Below are 20218 nucleotides of genomic sequence, written 5' to 3' on the forward strand. Positions count from 1 at the left end.
CCTACGGCATCCCTTAGGTCTAGCTCTTTACAGCATTGGGTTTGGTCGACACCTGGCGAATTCACCACCCATCCTCACAGCGTTACACCTATAGCTCCACGGCCCACACCACCTCTTCCTGCTTAGATTATTTTTTTTTCTGGCTCTGGAATGCCACCCAGTCCATTCCATGCAGCGTCCTCCAATAGGTCTCTGCAATTGCTTGCTAATTCAAATGTGCATACTTTGCCGGATCCAGGAGGACTGAACTGTTGGTGGATGCCAGAAGACAAAATTGCAAAACAACTTTCAGGAAACATCAAGGATAATTTTGAGCTCAATACAGGCTCCGTCCCTGTCCTTGGTTAATTTTGGAAAGCCTTTAAAGTCGTGATCAGAGGCCAGGTCATGAGCCATGTGAAGGGTGCAATCAGGAACTGGCAGAAGTATATCTCAGACCTGGAGGACCAGATCACGGCATTGGAATAGGAGGAGGCAGATGCGCTGAGCCACCAACTCTGACAGACGAGGCGACTCTCCAGCAAAACTTATCTGATTATGCATAGAGAGGCTAGCTATTCAGGCAGAGCAGGCCGAATTACATTCCCAGAATAGCCATTCAAATTAAGGATGCAGCTGGCCAACTACTAACGCCATCTAACACGATAACGGAAACCTTCGCTGCCTATTATTAAGGGCTCTATGCTGAGATTCTTCCCCCTTGGACAGAGATCGAAAATTATTTTATCAGGGACCTCCCAATGCGCATCCAGTCCTGTGAGGACAGAGGTGACCTTGATTACTCCATTACAGAGAAGGAGATGCAGCAAGCCATTACATTTAGACCATCTGGGAAACCCCTGGCCCAAACAGGCTCCCTGTGGAATTAAAAAAAAAAGATGTGCAGCTATGCTGGTTCCCTGCCTAAGAGAATTATATGATGCAGTAGTCGAGAGCAGTCAGTTCCCATACCAGCTATGCGGTGCAACAATTTTGGATATTCGGAAACACCTAAAGCCTCCACCGAACTGCGCACCGTACCACCCAATCACACTAACAAAAACGCTGGCTAAAATTCTCACCACAAGGCTGTGAGGGATGATCCATACCATGATTTATAAAGACCAAAATGGCTTTATGCCTGATAGAAGCACAGATCATTGTCTTGGCCAACTCCATTTTATCCTCACCAGAGCACATGAACTTACAGTGTCCACGCACAGCCCTGCTCCTGACTGATCTTGAGAATGCCATTGGCATGGTCCACTGGCTGTTTATGTTTGGGGTCCTTCAGAAAATGTGATTCCGACTCCATTGCATTTGTATTGTAGCCACTGTTAACTCTCCATGGGCGCAGGTTAAAGTGACTGGCATGTTGTTGTACACTTTCTGAATCGTCAGAGGAACCGGTTAGAGCAGCTCGCAATCCCCTCCTTTGTTTGCCATTGTTCTTGAACCGCCAGTGGAGTGGATATGAAGAGTGAAAGAGGCAAGTATTCCATGGGACAGCTGCAATGAAGATGAAATTTCCCAGTATGCAGACAATATACTTCTCTACGTGAAGCATCCAAAGGGCACAATCCTGAGGTTAACTCATATGCCTGGGTTTTGTGAAGACACCCCTGGCATGCGGGTCAACTAGGGTAAAACTATTTATGTGCCTGTTCACGGAGAGATCCCTCCGTGCATAGCCAACAAGCTTGCAGATCTATGGGGGACCACTTTTGCTATCTAGGAATAGTAATTACGGGTTCACCACATAGAAGCTAGTAGTTAAACATCGATCTTGACATCCTCCAAAAGGAACCTTAGGGCCTAGGCTGCATTGCCCCTCTTGATGATGGGCCCTGGGCCCTCATTTAAAATGATAGCCCTAGCACTCCATAATTATCTCCACTCCATTCCCCTACTTTCCCGTCAGACCTCTAATCTAAGATCTTTAACTTTCTAAGGGCTGGCTTGGTACCCCGTGTCTCCTGTGCAAAGTTCCAGAGTTCCCCCTAAGCAGCTAGCTTGGAATGGGCAGATATCAGATTGTATTATTGGGCGTCCCAAATTGTCCCTACTACTGACTGGATATTTGGGGGATCATCATGACCACGTGAGAGAACTTGAGAAATATGCACCTGCTTTCAACAACTATGCAGGGGCAGATGGGTAATAGGGAGCCATACATATTATGGCATGACCCAAATGTGGAACGAACATACCTAACCTGCTATCCTTAGCCAATCTCCCCCTCCTTCCCTGTCTTACTTTCTCCTCCTGCTTTCAATCAAAGACCTCAAGCCGCGCTGAGCTGACTGGCTCTCAGAGACTCTCAGTCTGGTAACGGTGGGTAACGAGTTTTGTTCAATAGCATAGCCAGTGCATCATGGGCCCTATTCCGTAAAAGGGAATGCCCCCCCAGCTACTATTAGAATTATAAAATACAGCAATAATCAGGGTTCAATGCACCATTGAATAAGATGAATGTGAACATCACGCCTCCGTCTCTCCAGCTCTCGGAGTGAACCCCACATTGCTACTAGCAAGCAATAACCTCTCAAAATCTTGAAAGATGGGAATAATAGTTTACGCGTCTTGTTACTGCCGCGTTGTCCCTCACACAAAAAGGTTCAAGGAAAAACACAAGGCTTCTCGCGTATCAATCTACAACACCGATGACGTGTCACGTCCACACGCTGAGCACAGGAAGCTTTGTGGTGGCAGCTAAAAGTGAGTGCCTGGGTAAGCTGCAAGGGTTAAATAAAAAGTGAGGGATGCAGATGGACAGGTGCGAGCCAGGAACCACGGCACATTAGCTAACGTCTCTGCACAGACCTGAAACTCCAAACTCCCAGACGCCTGGCGTTCACTGGAGAGCGGGATTCAGAATATTCCTAGTGAAATGGGAGTGATAATAGGAGGTCGAGTAATGGCAACAGCTGCCGGTTTGAACTCAAGGCAGATGGAAAGCATCTCATTTCTTGGTAAAACTAAGGGAACCTTGTGAACAAGATTGTTCAGTCTTCGCCCTCTCTTCCTTCTTCTCTCAGGTCTGGACAGAAGCAGATGTCTTCTGCCTCACGAGAAATAGCTGCAAAACTCGGTTTCCAGCACATAATTCCTGGAAGAAGCAAAACCCATTCACCAGGAGAGAATTATACACAGTAAAGTAACGCCAAACGGCAAGAAACCCCCATAGCACGCAGAGAGGACCCACTAATACTTTAGCTCTTCAATTAGAAGAAGTAGGCAGAGCCGCCTCACCTCTTGCACCAAGCGAGGGCCCCTCTGAGCAGTGTGGACCCCCCTGCACCGGAAGGGTCATTGGTACGACCCTGAGTACATTGAGTGCCTGCTCCACAAGGTACATCACATAAACAGCCTCACTAGCCTTCATTGTGAAATGAGAAGGCAGGGATTTCAAGATGGGTACTTGTAACTTTAGTCTATGTCGGGGGGGGGGGGGGGGGCGGGGGTTCATTAGTGCCTCGGTGACATTATTAAGCCACTGCTGGTGTAATTGAGCTGTATATGCATTTCAGAGAATTGTCATGTTTAAATAATTTCATTTACACTTGCTTATGAAGTTTATTTAGCTTTACAGTCATCCTGAACTCTGCACATTCAACAATTTTCAAATCACACCTTTTGCAATGTGTATATAAAAAATGTTGTTCCACGACGACATGGCGAGGTTAGTAAACCCAGAAGCACAGAGCAGTAAAAGGCCCTCAGTGGTACAGTTACTCTGCCTTTTACTCTCTGAATCACGCAGCCTTGTCAATGGTATCATTAACTCGGCAATTATGTGTTTCATTGTTATCATTACCTCTTATTTTGCTGTGATGCCTTAGATTTCCCTGAAGTGCCAATTACCGGTAGCGAATAGAGGGCTGGCCAATCCATATTTTCTTAATAGTTTAATATGGTACTTAAATATGCTTAAATGGTTAAAAAAAAAAATGTGCCATTGCAAAGTCATTGGAAATGATCGAACGTAGGAAGCAAAGTGAAATATATCGACTAATCTGAAATACAGACATGTTGTAAAGATGGAGAAGGATGACTAGATGACTGGGCCCGTCAACTGCACTCCTTCCCGTCTATATCCAACTCTTCCTTCACCTATTTGTGACTGAGGGCTACCTGTGCTTCACTCCAGTGACGTAATGTTATGACCATCACGGAGGTAGCAGAAGTGACATCACTTCCCATTTGATAATTGGTATTTTCACAAGAAATGCCATCTCCTCCTGACCTCAACAATAGACAACTAGACCTCTGTATGTGTTTTATTTTATTTTATTAAACAGCGTTATTAAAATGTTAACTTGTAACATGGTAATACATTTGGTATCAGGCACCCATAAACAAATATTACAAACAGCAAGGGCTAAAAAGATTTTTTTTAGAAAAAGAACATTATGGGGGTCATTCTGACGCCGGGGCCAGGGTTGGCGGGAGCCCCGCCAACAGGCTGGCGGTGCCCCGCAGGGCATTCTGACCGCGGCGGTTTGGCCACGGTCAGAAGTGGAAAACCGGCGGTCTCCCGCCGGTTTTCCGCTGCCCAAAAGAATCCTCCTCGCCATGGGGATTCTGACACCCCATACCGCCATCCTGTTCCTGGCGGCTCTGCCGCCAGGAACAGGATGGCGGTATGGGGTGTCGTGGGGCCCCTGCAGTGCCCATGCCAACGGCATGGGCACTGCAGGGGCCCCCGTAAGAGTGCCCCACTTTGAATTTCACTGTCTGCATTGCAGACAGTGAAATTCGCGACGGGTGCAACTGCACCCGTCGCATCTTCCCACTCCGCCGGCTCCATTCAGAGCCGGCGTCCTCGTGGGAAGGTTGTTTTCCACTGGGCTGGCGGGCGGCCTTTTGGCGGTCGCCCGCCAGCCCAGTGGAAAACCCAGAATCATCGCAGCGGTCTGACGACCGCGGTGCGGTGTTCTGGCGGGGGTACTTTGGCGGGCGGCCTCCGCTGCCCGCCAAGGTAAGAATCACCCCCTATGTTGGTTAAATCACTGAAGTTGCAAAACAAACCACAAGGATGCAAGAAATATAGTGTAACAATATTTCCACGTCATGCCCATCTCTATGTCGTGTCTTTTTACAGCCTGCTCTATTGTTGATTCCACCTCACCCACATTTCAGTGTTTCTGACACACAAACGTCCTGTGATTGACATTAGCGTCAATTCTCTGTTAACAGCCTCGGCCTCATGACATCAGGAGTAATTGATACTGCTAATTCAGTGTTTTTTTTTAAATGTAAATATTACTCACCTCAGTAATGGCTCCTTGGAGCACTGATCTTACCCGTCTTTTGAGTGAATTGCGTGGTGATGACTATCATCGCCAAGGAATCTCCATGGAACGCAGCCCTGGGTAAGAGGGTGACTGTTTCCCTTTATACATTTGTGAAATGTCAAAACCCTTGCTTGCCTTGGCCTCTTAACAGCAGCAAGGAAACAGCAATAGTTGTGTTGCTGGCTTTACAGATGTAAATGCGACCACGGCCACAATGTTCCCGAGTGGAATGGATACAGAGAGGAGCTGTTAGTGCAACACTACTGCCAGGACACGTCTCACAGGACCAGTTGTGACACTTCTCAATACGTCTCTCAAGCGTCTGATAGGAATGGTTTGAACATTTTAAGTCACTCTTGGAAGAGACTTTACTGAAGTAGTAAAACAAGCTACAGTGGGGCGAGTGGTGGTCGTAGAGCAAGAAGGAAAACCAGTAGTAAATATGCTACATGAGACTGTGCAGCCTCTCTTGCATCCGGGGTTGCAATAATGTGATCAGCTACACATTCTTAAAGGCTTTGAAAGCATTGAAAGAAACTGGAAAACAAAGCCTTTATCCCATGTACCAATTCCAGCTCAACTGCTGGAAACAGCTGCAATTGTTTTAGTGCAGCTATGCAAGGAGAAAGTGGAAGCTTACATTAAGATGAATGCAAACTAAAAATTAGTGTAAGAAAATATTCTGTGACAGTGTCAGTCCATGTTGACCTTCTTGTTCTTTCAGAAAAAAAGTTGCTTAATGCACTGGTGTTCTAGATGTGTTGATGCAAGCAATACCTGTAATACAGCGTGAGGTCACGCCTCTGTGCTGTGATGCACGCACGCACGCACCCCCGACTTCAACGCGGAGTTCATAGCGAGTTATAAATAGAGGCACCAGTTATTGGCCCAGAGTTATGCCTGACTGCTAGCGTGCAATATCTTTTGTTCGCGCAAGCGCCACAGGCCTGAATGGCCCCGCATGGGTCATCACCACACTGACGACGAGGACGGACTGGACCCACACCCCAACTCCTCAGCCCGTAGCGGTCTGCTGTTCCATAGGGCCTGCAAAACAGGCCCGCATCATGCAGATCTCCTATCAACCCTGAGAGCGAGAGCTCTGTGCTCACCAACGCCCAGGTCTCCACCCAGACCCATTGGCATGTGCCATATTGGGTACAAGCACAGATCTCAATGACAGCACCCTTGTCCAAACAACCCTAGCAATGGGCACCTCTACAGGGCATTGCCCAATGCTCATCTAGCAGTGAGTACACATTCTTCTGCCTGTACCACCAGTCTACCAGCCCTCCTGCCGGCACAACTCGCCAACTCCCTATTGCCCACTCTCCAGTGATCACCCCATGCCGCCATGAGTGCTGATCGTCAAAACAACACACAGGCCTTGCCTCCACAATGCCTCATGCTTGCCCATGTTGTAGGAGGAACATTAAACCCACTACCTCCCTTCAGTGAACTCTGCGACCCTGCCACTGCCACGCTCTGCTAGCACACCTGGGTGGCTCACCTTAATCTATTTCAAGCTCACCAAAGAGACAGATGGCGAGGCAAAATGCTCCATCCTACTACACTACACATGGGAGGAGACCTTCAAGTTATTTTGTAACCTTCCCAACACTGCTGCTGACAACGACTATGATGGCACGGTCAGGTCCATGAATGCGCACTTTGACCCCTAGATGAACTTCAAGCTCACCAGCATGAGGGCAAATTTATCATCCTCTTCTATGCCCACCTGCACGAGCTGGCAAGCACGTGCACAGAAGATGATCTTCAGAAAGAAGTGTGCGCCCAGATTATACAAGGCTGCCGGTCGGTTACGTTGAGGTGTCACATCCTCTGCAGGTTCAACATACCCCTCGTCAAAATCCTCACGCTCACCCACTCTCATGAACTCTCAAATGACTCAGCCAAACAGTTTGAGCTGGCATTTCAAAAACTTTCCACCACACCAGAGCTGGCCCTGCAGCCTATCAAAGTGAAAACAGCCTCTGCCCTCACCAAAAGACCTCCACGCCGACACAACCAGAATCAATGCCAAGTACAGACTGCTTGCAAGACCAAGTGTGGATTCTGCGGTCTTTATCCGCACCCGCTCCACAAATGCACAGCCAGAGGCAAGACTTGCTCAGTGTGACTTAGGCCATGTCATTTCTCCAAAGTGTGCCAAGGTGCACGCCGGATGCTCGTTCCAGAGGTCAGCCGCACACCATATCCACAAGAAGTAATTGCAGTCACACATGACATCATGCCCACTCTGGATAATAAACTACCCACATTGGGCTCAGGGCACAACGATGTTGGAGACGAAGATGATGGATGACATTTTCCTCATCTCGTCTGCTCTGATTCCAGGGCAGCCAACATGCTACATCCGCCCCACATGCCAAGTCATCTTTGAGAGTACCCCAACCACATCGCTGATTGACACAGGTGGTTCTGTGATCACCAGCAGCTTGCAACACTCCCACACCCTGGCTAGCCTGCAGGCCACGTCAGCATGCATCTTCGCATATGTGAGCATGATTCCCATCCCATTGTCCCGCGTCTTTACCTGCATTGTGTCACATGATGCTCACTCATGCTAGGCAAAATTATTTGTCAGCTCCAGAGACACTGACATTAGCTGTGACATGGCCAAACAACTTCAACTTTTCCACTTAACCACGGCCTGGGCGAACTCTCAGGAGATGTAGAAAAACTCCTCCTCGAGCTTCCCCGCCTGTTCACCGGTCTGGGCTGCTTAAAAAGTCCACGAGTTCAAATTCACATTGACCCCTCAGTAGACCGGTGGCACTCCCCCACCGCAGAATCCCTTTTCATCTCTGTGCAGCGGTGGAAGCTAAACACTAAAAACTGGAAGATGAAGGAGTTGTTGAAAAAGTTTCTGGACTAACCCCATGGGTGCCCCCCATGAATTACACTAAGCAGCAGGTAGTGGTCGGGCACTTCACTGAGCTGAACACAGTCAGTCCAAAGACTGAAACATTTCCACACGTGAGTAAAGAAAAAATGAATTCAGAGTGTGGGGTCCCACTGGGAATGTCTCCGCCATTCGGTTTAAACATTATGAGGTAACTGGTAGGTCCCCGCATAACTCATATGGAGAAAGTACCCTGGCTTGAGACCCTGAGGGAAATGCGGAGTGGTTCAAGGGATGTCTGAGACAATCATTGAATGAAACGCTTCCAAAGCTGAAGTTTTAGATGCCACCTCAGATTACTGTTGAACCTCCAGGTTTGGCTGGTACTGAGCAATTCCTGTAATACACCAGTGATGAAGGAGTGTAATCCAGGGGTGAACGCGGATTCAGAGCAGCCCGAAGGCAGATACAGGAAAACTGCACTGATCAGTATTCTCTCGGTTCTCTCACACGTGCAAGGCTGATTCGTTGAAAGCATTTAAGAGTACATGAAGTACTCCTACAGGAGTCATCTTTTAAGTACTCTCATGTGCCTTTGTGTACTGGCTCCAAAGCATCCAACTCTCAGTAAATGTGTAAAGAGGCCACCATCCTTTATATCTGTGCTAATATTTTGTACATAAATAGTCCCCACGCATTCCCACTTTATTACCATTTTAGATGTTTCAGAGCTAATTCGTGAAGGCATTTAAGAATACTTAAAGTAGTACTCCTGTAGTATTTTTCAGTATTCCAAAAAGCCTTTGAGAAAAGGCCACAGAGTTAATAATTGCTCCTCAGTACAAGGGTGAAGAAGCACCAAAAAAGCTAAATATCATAACATAATATTTCAGAAGCACGTAGAGACTGTGTGATGGAATTTACCAGACGCATCATCCCAATGCTTAACCACTCTAATGCGAATGTCAGAATCTTAACTTTCTGAAGAATAGAATGTTTCAGTCCTTCATAAATGCATTTTGACACTGCTTTGCAGTGGACTCTGCTCGCATCACGACACTTCCTGGGTGACAGGCAGACGCATACCTGTGCTCAGCATCATCCGTCACCCTTCAAACATTGTCACAGTGTCAGCACCAAAGCCTTTGGGGAGTGCATTTTAATACCCACTGGGTCTACCAACCTTTGGAAAGAGGGCACAGGTAGTCACTGAGGTGGAAATAAATATGTATTTAAAAATGTGTCACTTCTACCGGACTAAAGAAACATCTGCACACAGCACATACTGAGTCTGACACAATTCTTATCAAACTCTACACAACAGAAAACACTGGGTGTAAAAGAGACACTAGCTTTCTTAAATGCTGATCAGCATAATTGTGAAAAACTGGTGCAAGTAAATGCAAATATGGAAATGTATCTCTTTTGCAGACCTGCCAACTCACACTATGCAACCGTGTGACACACAATACTGGCTTCCACCACACGGTCTCCCGGTGAGGAGCCAATATCACATGGTGGCATGGAAAGCGAAGTGAAAACAACGTTTAACAGCGGGTTTCAGCTCGTTTTCTGAGGCTTTTAACTGCCAATGTCCTTTAATGTGTGTGAAAACACCGAGGACATGGGCAGTAGCCTCAGCAAACTTGATTGTTTCTGTTAAGAGTTGGTTTGGGGCCGGGGTGAGGGCAAAAGTGCCTCTTAGGTGCTTCTCAGCACCAGGGTACGCCCCCTCCAATGTCCCGCCCCCTCCTCACACTGTGAGGATTTTGGTGAAGTTGCCAGGTCTGCTTCTGTCGTACTCTGACACGCTTCATTACACACCTGTAGCACAGCAAGTCAGACAACCCCTCCTCTAAGGCGAAGCGTCGCAGTCCACTTTGCTGACAATATAAACTCAATCCATCAAAGCCATCCCCTTGAATTGACCTCTACACGGTGTAAGTCCGTCCTCGCTTTCCTGTTTCCGGTTGCTCTTACGCCTGAGGGCTCCATGCACACAGCTCCCCTCCAGGGAGACCATAAACCGGCACTGAAGGGGAGCGGTGTTTATTTCAGGGCTCAAGTATTAAAACTTTTCCATGCTAAACTCAAGGACGAATCCAATATACAACAGTAATCTAAGGTAAGCCGAACCCCTTACAAAATATCCTAGGCAAGATATTAATAACAGATGTGTACCAACTGTTCAGATGGAAGTGTGCGACACCGTTTTGTTTTACAGCCGGAAATAGTAAGCAGGGACAGAAGGGAACATAATTTCACCCGTCCACCTGGCCTACAGGGCGCCAATCAAAATGACATAATTACATCACATCGGTTGTGTTACACTCAGACTGCATCTCCTGCTGATTTATGGGGTGTCCACTGGCCCTACAAATTACATCGCCAAGTACTGCCCAGGGGGAGTCTTGCAGTCATGAGGTGCTGGACAGCTGGACTACAGCTGCATTTGGCAATGGAAAGGTTGAACCCGCTATAGCTCCCATAGTGCTTCTTAAACATAGAATTTAGGCTGTTAATTGCACAGATCCATTTTGTAGACTCCGTCTAAGGTGGCCAGGTTGGCCTACTGATTTTTGTGTTCAGCAGGAGTGCATCCTTTGTGTAAAGCAGCGTCACTTGGGTGATCACGTACCTACAACCGCCTATTTTAGCCTCTGTCAGGTCAGATGCTATTGCAGACGTTGGTATTTCTGTAGGGCACTACAAGTGATGTCATACAAAGATTCACAACTATGCCAAAGTAGACAGTTCACCCAAATCACAAACCAGAGGTCTTCAGTACAGCAAGCAGGCAGGCAGCTTGCAATCAGCATTTAGATTCATTCCTTGGTGCTTCTTGGAGATCCATGAAGCAATGGGCGAAACGGAAAAGGAAAAACTCCTACTAAGCATGACTGATGGGTTAATCTTAGCAATGCTGCAAAACTTTTTAAGAATACTACCTCAACGACTTAGGAGAAAGAAGAGAGTTCAATGGTAAGTGAATAATACGAGGTTGCCTACAGCACCAACAGTAGGGCTGGTGGACTGAAGGTTGCACACAGCAGCGGTCAGTGGGGAGAGTAGCCTTGCACCAGCTCAGTCAGGTAAAGTACGGGGTTCCAGAGGATTATCAACTGGTGCGGTCAACAAATTTATGATCTACATCCAGTCACTTCCAAGAGCACTGCACATTTTCTGTTAGCTCACTGAGGCTACCCCATTCATTTGGACAGGTCACGGATGTTCCATCTCTATCTGTATATACATGTACCATTTTTTAACATTTGGTTTACCCAAAACACAAAGATTTCTTGAAACCTGCTGTCTTTCTCCAAGGATCAAAACCATGCTTATTTTAAGCCAGTCTCTTCAAATACACCTGCATCAGGATACAGAATATATTGGATATCGCACAAAATGTTCTTAGATGTTTTTCATATTGTATTTTCTTATGCTTGGAAGTGATTGCTTAGAAGAAAAGCACATCCATAGTAAAGACGATATTCAGGGGAGTAGTTCAGGGTCACAGTACATTCAATGATGGAGCTGACATTCAACGGTAGAACGGGTAACGCGCGTCGGCGTTTCCAGGATAAGACTGTACTTCCCAATTATGGGTGCCTAGCAGAACACAAAGAATTTTGCTGTCAGTCCTTGACATCTGAGACGTGCGCTGAAACCATGTAAGACATGCATTGAAGCACCCTTGTCAATAACTCAACTTACTGAGTACTGATGGTGAAGGAGAAAAAGTAAAAAAAAAATATATATATATATATATATATATATATATATATATATATATACTGGAAGATGCAGGATCACAAGTAAACAACAGCCAGCCAGGGCAAAAATCTGGATCCCAAAGGATACAAAGAGCCACAAGAAAATGTAATATCCAAGAAAGAAGTGACTCAAACAGATGATCTCATTAAAGAACAAAAATATATTTCTACTACAACGTTTCAGCTTCCGCCTTCCTCAGGTAGTACAAGATGGTTTGCTCAGTGGCTGCACAGCTGACACTGGTGGATTTTCAAAAAGCATCATGAGTGAAGATTCCAATTGGAATGTGGAATCAGTGCAGTCCTGAGAGCTCTTCAGATATGCAGAAATCAAGTGGTATTGTCAGTGATGTTCAGTCCATCTGGATGCAGTGATTTTAAACGGTACATCCAGAAATTTTCTCTGATGTCCAGTAGTTCTTCCTTTAAAACATGTTCCACAGGGAAAATCTTCAAATCTGATAGTAAATGGTCCACAAGGTTAAAATGGTTGGCTACAGGCTGGTCAAGTTTCTTGTTAATTATTGCCGATTTGTGGTTCCTGAATCGTGTACGGAGGTCATTCACAGTTTGACCTACATATTGTTTTTTACAGCTTTGACGTTGGCACTGAATCACATAAATAATGCATCTAGAGCGACATGTAAGATGCTGTCTTATTCCATAGGTCCTTTTTGTAACAGAGCTAGTTACTGATGATGTTTGTAAAAGGTATTCACATGTGATGCACCTTTTGGAATCACAGCAATGAACTCCTGCATTTGTTACAGCTTGCTTAAGTTCAGCTCTCACAATAAGTGATCGTAAATTGGGAGCTCTGCGGTAAGCAATGACTGGCGGTTTTGGAAAAAGCTTTTGCAATTTTTCACAAGTAGATAGTAAGGGAAAAGTTGTTTGTATTATATTTCTGTAGTTGGGAGCTGATGGATGATAGTCAACCACAAAAGGGATTCTGTCACTTTTGCTTCTTCTGTTGTTATTCCAAATAAGTGCTTCCCTGGGTAACTGCAAAGACTTGTCAATTTGTTGCAGAATGATATGCAGAGGATAGCCTCATTGCTTACCGCAGAGCTCCCAATTTACGATCACTTATTGTGAGAGCTGGACTTAAGCAAGCTGTAACAAATGCAGGAGTTCATTGCTGTGATTCCAAAAGGTGCATCACATGTGAATACCTTTTACAAACATCATCAGTAACTAGCTCTGTTACAAAAAGGACCTATGGAATAAGACAGCATCTTACATGTCGCTCTAGATGCATTATTTATGTGATTCAGTGCCAACGTCAAAGCTGTAAAAAACAATATGTAGGTCAAACTGTGAATGACCTCCGTACACGATTCAGGAACCACAAATCGGCAATAATTAACAAGAAACTTGACCAGCCTGTAGCCAACCATTTTAACCTTGTGGACCATTTACTATCAGATTTGAAGATTTTCCCTGTGGAGCATGTTTTAAAGGAAGAACTACTGGACATCAGAGAAAATTTCTGGATGTACCGTTTAAAATCTCTGCATCCAGATGGACTGAACATCACTGACAATACCACTTGATTTCTGCATATCTGAAGAGTTCTCAGGACTGCACTGATTCCACATTCCAATTGGAATCTTCACTCATGATGCTTTTTGAAAATCCACCAGTGTCAGCTGTGCAGCCACTGAGCAAACCATCTTGTACTACCTGAGGAAGGCGGAAGCTGAAACGTTGTAGTAGAAATATATTTTTGTTCTTTAATGAGATCATCTGTTTGAGTCACTTCTTTCTTGGATATATATATATATATATATATATTTTAAAAAAGGACATGTTTTAAATGTTTGAAGAGAAATTATACTTGTGTTCGTTTCAATTCACTTTAATTTCAGAACAGTGATCCAGACACATAAGGTAATTATTGCCACATAGAAGATTTCAGCAGTACTCCTCCATCACTGCTGTCTAAATTTAGGCAGATTCAATATTGCGTTCAGGTGTCCATGTCCTGTAACCAGAGTCTTTCTACAAGCTCCTGTTTCCTACAAAATCCCACATATGCCCACTAAGAATTTATTCAAAGTTCTTTAGATCCGCTGCCTCTCGTACATGCTTTAGAAGCAGGCCTGCTTTAAGCTCCCTTCTTAACAAGCGCAGTAACATTAGAGCAAGAGTAATTGTAATTCTGATGGATGCTGTATTAAGCGGCAGCAATCTCATGGACATCTGAAGAGCCAGGAATGCTGCACCAAACCCAGGAAGCAAAATATTCCCTTCATGAATGTGACTCAACTGAGGAGGAACTGTGCCAGGAACAGCAAATGGTGCCTACATGATCCCCACCTTGTAAAACGCATCAATCACTTTAAAGAGGAAGGGACATTTCTCTTGGCGAGATATGGTTTTGGGTTTGATCCACTGATTCATGACCTTCAGACAGCATCTGTCCTGATGGTCATAGAATTCCATTCATATAGTTCTATCCTTTGCTATTAAAAGTTCAACGGGGTGTGTGGACTTGTCTCGGATTAGATGGCCTCTGAAAAGGAGGTCTGGGACTCTAATCCATGCTTTAGCACTTGCGTCAAAAATAATGTAGTTTTGGACAAAATATTTCATCTCCCCTGTGCTCACAATTGCACATGTAATGTAATCTAAACAAAATTGGCAATCATCTAAAGTAGACATAAGCAGCATAAAAATGCAACTATATTGTGTGTTATCTAATACTGTCCCAATTATACATTGCCTACCACAAGGTCAACATACCGTGGTTTCTGTAACGTGGTATCACAGGACCTCATACACCATCTTGTTTTACAAAATTATCTCTTGCTCAAGGGGCTCCTACTACAATAAAATGTTTTATGTAAATTGACTTACTGTACCTTGATGCTGGGCCTGAATAATGCCGATACAGAAAATTTAAAACGTAAAGACAACCACTATTAGCTGTTATGTTGCCCAACAGTGCGCAATTCTGTCAAGAAACATTACTGTAGGAAGGACTGGATAAATACATGCCTCAAAACAAATGCTGCTTTCATTTTGCAAACTCTTTGCCAAACATTTGCCAGACAATCTTTTCAAGTGTGGTGGCATCCGTGATCACCTATACCAGAACCATACCACAATGCCTTAACTATCATAAGCTCACATTTCACATGGTTGTAGCCTGTTCTACAGCTTCCTGCACAGTCTGCAGCTTGGGGTGAGGAAACCCACATTTTGTCATAAATATATTATTTAGTTTCTTCAGTAACCCTTTTAAGTCAAAAATGATTAACTGGGATTAAACAGGTGATATCCAAAATTATTGTACAAATTTGTATGGATAAACACATTAAACGATATGAAGTTTACAATTACTATTAAGTTCATAAACAGTTTGCTGAGATGAGAAAGCTATCTTCCTCTCGTTCAGTGGAAGGATCCAGTGTCCCGCATGTGTTTGGTAGCACACCGGGTATCCTTCAAACAACGGAGCACAAAGCACCACCAACAACATGGGTCAATAACCAACATAGCTTTCTCAGACTGCCCAAAGACTCTCAGGCTCTTTGTAATTCCTATCCCAGTCTGATCATTGATATGGCTTGCTGTGTGTGCTAAAATGGATGGCACTGTCTAAATTCAGCTCCGAAGTGACAGTTCCTTGGAGGGAATGAGATACCCACAGATCCTGCTTTTGCCAGGAGTCTTGGGTAGCATCCTGGCAAACCCTTTCTAATGCTGTAGTTGGCAGTGATTTTGAAGTGAATGAAACATTTCTACCACATAAACTAGGATAAGAATAAAATAAATTTGTATTACATACTGAGATACCAGTACTAAGTATCACACAAATGACTAGTTGGAAGCTGTCCACATTTTTGCGGATGGATTTCCAATCGCTGCTATAATTTAAACACACCCTTGACAATGAGCTCATTGGACTGGAGCCATGGTTCAGAGACGATGCAAGGGGATCTTGCAAGTCTGTGTTTCTTGGATTCTTTCTCGTCTTGAACGTGTGAGACAGAGGAGGAAACATGATGCGCCAAGTACACAATCTAACGCCCCTGAGAGCCTAGCCGTATTTCACTCCACAAGTTGGGCTGTTCCTTAAACGGTCTGTTTCCAGTGACACGCCCTTTTCTCAGTTCAATTACTTCAGGATTCAAAAACCTGAGAGTAATTAAATTGCTAAAGCAAAAAATAATGGAGGAAAATAATCAGGAAGAGTGCAGATACGTAACCCTGATGCCCTAACACCTGCTTTCAAACTTCCACTACCACCCTTTCATATAGCACTTGACACCACAGGAAACCAGGTACGGGAGAGTGACCGGGGTTCGTTTAAGCCTGGATTGATGGCCCTAATGTTGCTTGTCAATCATGGCCTAGTTTAACTTCTAGCTTTATGCGCAGCTGGACTGCCTCATTGATTATATGTTTACCCAATGGAGGCCACTGGTCCATAGTGGCGTTTCTAACTATACTCGCTATGAGCACACTTAGAAATTGGATGTCATCTAACCTTTGTCTTCAGTGCTGATATATTGTACAAGTACTGTGCCCATGCAAAATGCAATATATGTTTACAAAAAAAGAGAGCAGGTAAGTACAAAGGAAAAGTGAAAGGTAATACTATGGGAAAGATAAAGGGTAAAGAAAAGGTTTACTTAAAAATAAAAACCATTAGAAAGCCAATAGGCCTGGCCTTGGCATGCTGGTGCAATGGTTATAGTTGTCATTTTGTATTGGAAGTATGAACCAGAAATATAACATTATTAAAAAGCAAAATAGAAAACAGGCTGCCACATAAATTTAGCCACCGTGTCTTTATAATAAAAACATCTTAAATTAAAAAATCACAAATGTGGGTGTTTTACTAGTGGTTTAAAAACAGTTTTGTGTTGTGCCATGAGTTGTAGTATTATGTGTGTGACAAGAAACGAATCATCATCCAACCAAACACTCACATTGCAGACAGCAACAAAGTCACAATATCACTTAAACCTTTTCAACAGCAACGTTGAAAAGAAGAAAATAAATCACAATCTAACTGGGGATCTGAAATGCAGGTAATAGTAATAGCCATCTAAAAAAAAAATAACATATGAAAATAATAAAGCAAGCTTTGAAAGGAGCTGTGCCAATAAATAGAAAATACCTATTTTAGTGGATGTGAGCAAGGTGCACAGGCTTTGTGCAGTCATTCAAAGTGAATGGGCCCAGGGGTAAAGTGGGCTGATCCATTGAACCCTATTGTATGCAACAGTAGAGGAAGCAAAAAGTTCAGAAGACCAATAGATTAATCCTGCTGACCAAAAGATCTTTATATATGTATGTATATTATATATGTTTTGCATGAAAGGCTGTGGTCTTTCAAGCCAGCTGGTGCTGTCTCAAAGGCTAGACCTAAAAATGGAAATGGATAGATTAGAGGGGAAAGAAGGGCATAAAGAAAAAAAAGAAAAAAAAAAAGAAAATGCATGCATTAACGGAAAGGAGCACGGAATTTGAGGATTTTTACCTTAGAATTATTAAGAAAAAAATAGCTATTGGGTTCCCGATAAACAGGCAAATCCAAGATTAATCACTGCTAGAGTAACAACCATTGAGGATTACTCTCAAAGTAATTTATCAGCCCAAGAAAAAACATAGAACAGTTTATGTGTGTATTGGCAGGACAACCTCCCTCATTGATGTAAATCATCCCTTCCACCATTTGCAAGTTCCTCCTAGTAGAATTTGGTTGTTTGGTTATTTGCTGGAGTGGCTGGCATATTAAAAGGTGCCATCATTTCATTTTAATATACTCTTCTTAAACACTGTATCAGATTTCACCCTGAAAGCCAAAACATAAGTTTATACTGGGACTAACACTCTATCTTAATTCTCAAAATGGAATTCACAACAAGAAGGGACCCCTGAGCCTGTGTATCTATAATAGTCTCTGGTACACACACCAGCTTGTATCTCTGATATCCTAGACATTGGAAGAAAAGGAGAGGGGGATTAACAAACACAGGTGAAATTGACCTTCAACTAGGTTATACTTGCAGCAGGGAGTGCACTGGGGACTGTTTAGATCCTCGAAATGATTTCCAATGTGTCCACCCCTCACTCAAATCTTTGAATTTAAATGCCAGTGAAAGAAGGTCAGCGGACCCCTGGGGTATTATTGTGAGGTGTGCGTGAGCCCGGCTGCCATTTCTAATGGCATCCTTGCACAGGACCTTTTAAACCAGTATAGAAATGCCAAAATATGGCTGGCACAATTCTCGACTGCATGCATGTGCATCCATAAGAAAACAATAAAGTGACTTTTTTGGGGGGAAATGAATGATGTAATTAACATTAAAAATGCATGTTCTAGGTGCTACAGTAGTAACTGTGTGTTTGTACTTTATTCTACAGTGCATGGTCTCAACCTGCAAACAGCTAATTCCTGGGAAACATGGGTAGGCCCTTGTTAAGTATGTAACAGATGCAACAAAAAAAAAATCAGCAGTTTACTTCTCTGGAAAGTAACATAAACGTACAGGAACACCTTGCAACCAGTTAAGGCTAGTATTCTGCAACCAGCTGACAACAGCGTAGCAATAAATAGAGCTGCCAGCACACTGCAACTGAGCCTAGCCTATGAGGAACCATCTGCAAACGTTGTAAGGGCTCCATTTTCTTTGCCTCTCAGATAGACCAATACTTGCTGCCACCCTGCCACCCTTAAACAGCACAGTTTCTCTCCATGCACACACTTACTGAAAGGGCAGTAGGAGAGGGCATGTAAGGGAGGGCACAGGTTGGCAGGTAAACTCCGAAGAAGATGGAGGAGTCCAGATCATTACAAGGAGAGACATGCCGCTATATGGGCACCTGGAAAGGGGCTAAATAATAATACAGCTGAGGGCTTGGAAGTTCCAACACAAATATGGTAGAAACATCTTACGCACTTGGAAGCCTTACGCTTGAAGCATGAGGAAATATATTACCTGACTCAATATATTACCTGACCTACCAGGGCTCAGAGACTGAATATTTGGAGCTGTTCCCCCCGCTCCTGTGCCAGAGGGGGCTGTACAAGAAATCAGACTTACACAGTGGATCCTTGTCCAGCTGCTGGCTTGGTGAGGCAGGACTAGGTGAACTTAGAAATTGGATTGCGTTTGTGAGGGACTTTCACGCAGTTCCAACTATTACGTTGTTTCCGGAGGTTAAAGGGAGTGTTTTGAAGCCTCTTCAGAGATCGGGCATTGATTGTTAAAATGTAATTTGCTTCTGACGTTTTGGAGTTAGCGGTAAAGCCTCTTTGTGGATATGGACCACAGGCCTCTCTAGATGCCTAGGTGGTCTGCTGAGTTGAGGTGAAAGGCTTTCACACCAGGAATTTAATCTTAAATTTACATATACAGAGCACTGTGGTCTTAGTATCGGGGTGTGGACATCAGCCTGGGAAGCAGAATGAGGCATTGCCTTCAGGTCCCAACGTTGGATTATTTGAAGGCCTCTTAGGAGAGTGCTCCCATAGGTCAGACTGCGTAGCACAGTCAGCTGCATTGATGATTCACCTAAAGCTCTTTACAACTCTTTGCAGCCAACATTGGAATGGAGGTCCCCGACTACTTTGGACAGGGACAGCCCCACAGCTTCAGTTCACATAGAACAAAACATCCTTCATAATCCACTGTCAGCTTCAATTGAGAACCAAGAATCACCACTATTTGTTTCTCTGACAACCCTTTTTTAATTCTCAGACTGTTTTCCTTTGTTAAGGTCTCGGATATAGGTTGGGAAACGAAACAACAGCAGCTGGTTCGCAATATAAATAAACTACTTTTTTCTTGATTTCGTTTTCGACTGTCTCTAAGCTCCTGCAAATCCAAGATAGTCATCACAGTGGGAGCTTGTTGAGAAGAATATTGTGGTACACCATTTCACATGCTTCTAGTAGGACGTAGAGGATGAGTGAACACGTCTTTGTGTGCCATTATGTTCACAAGTGGACATCCACTAGATTTCTACAATGTTTTCTACAATGGAAGTTTGACAGAAACGAAAAAGTGAAAAAAATGCCAGATAATGAAAAATAGAGAGTAGAGCCAAGAAGGCCAGGTGGACGCATAACATGGTGTAGTACCCAGAAGAGAGCAAAAGAAAGATGTGTCCAAGTATCATATACCAATGCCACCAGCAAGCCAATAGGGAGAAGGATGTGTAGATACACCTGAAATAACCAAAGGCTGAAAGAGGTGCTGCAGTGCAGGGAGGACAAAGATATACTGTACAGTGAAGACCGCACACTATAATTGCAACTGCCAAAAAATGCCAGGAGACTT

General features: G+C 44.2%; 1 protein-coding gene across 6 annotated transcripts in view; it reads right to left on the reverse strand.

The window, feature by feature from the left end:
• TSPAN9 (tetraspanin 9) overlaps positions 1 to 20218 on the reverse strand; it is a 796698-nt gene that overhangs the window by 172458 nt on the left and 604022 nt on the right. The window lies entirely within an intron of this gene.

This window comes from Pleurodeles waltl, chromosome 4_1, assembly GCF_031143425.1.
Source record: "Pleurodeles waltl isolate 20211129_DDA chromosome 4_1, aPleWal1.hap1.20221129, whole genome shotgun sequence".
NCBI lineage: Eukaryota > Metazoa > Chordata > Amphibia > Caudata > Salamandridae > Pleurodeles > Pleurodeles waltl.